The following is an 868-nucleotide window of genomic DNA, read 5'->3' on the forward strand; positions in this document are numbered from 1 at the left end:
CAGCAGCGTCGTAGCGACCGTCGCGACCGTCGCGACCGCCGCCACCAATACCACCACTGACCAGTGAAACACTATCCACCCACCCACCACGATATAGATACTGCAACAATCGGCTAAACTCCCCGATAACTTTACGTAGCTGATCCCTCGTATACGTTATGCTTGCAGCCGTTCCTCCACTTTTCTTCTACCTACCATTTACTGTATATTTACTCGACGTCCAAGCATTCACATCTATTTTTCCTTTCTTTCTTCCAGCCTGATTATACGTACGTGCAACGGTACCGCCTAAAACTCGAGCGTTTCTAGAGGGAAGAACAGGAAAGACGAATACCCTGCGTATCCTGTCTCGTTCGAGTTACAGGTTACGCGTGTTCTTCGTTTCCTTAAAAAATGGCTAACGAAGTAACAGCGAGAAACGTATAGATAGATATGCGTCTGGAGACGTAGGGTAGGAAAGAAGCAGAGAGAGAGAGAGAGAGAGAGAGAGAGATGGGGGAGGGAAGACAAAGTGGGCTGGGAACAGGCACCACGTGGTTCACGCGTGGTACCGCGACGCTTCCGTTTCGTTTCTCTCTCGCTCCACCCTGGCTATTCGAAAATATAATTTGCTATAAATTCGCACGAACAAACGAGCGTCGTCCTACTAATATGTCTCTATCGTGGAAAAGCTGGCCTTTGCGTTCGATTTGTCGAACTGGCGATCGTTCGATTTCGGACAACTCGTGATTCTTCACCGACGAGAAGCCAAAGGGGACGGGTATAAACGGTTGAACAGTGGCAAATTTGTTGGATGTACGAAAACACGATTGTAATAGCCGTGTCGTGTCGATGGCGTCTGTAACTTTTGCGGTTCTCGACAGTCGGT

The sequence above is a fragment of the Bombus impatiens genome, unplaced genomic scaffold (assembly GCF_000188095.3).
Source record: "Bombus impatiens unplaced genomic scaffold, BIMP_2.2 scf_0765, whole genome shotgun sequence".
NCBI lineage: Eukaryota > Metazoa > Arthropoda > Insecta > Hymenoptera > Apidae > Bombus > Bombus impatiens.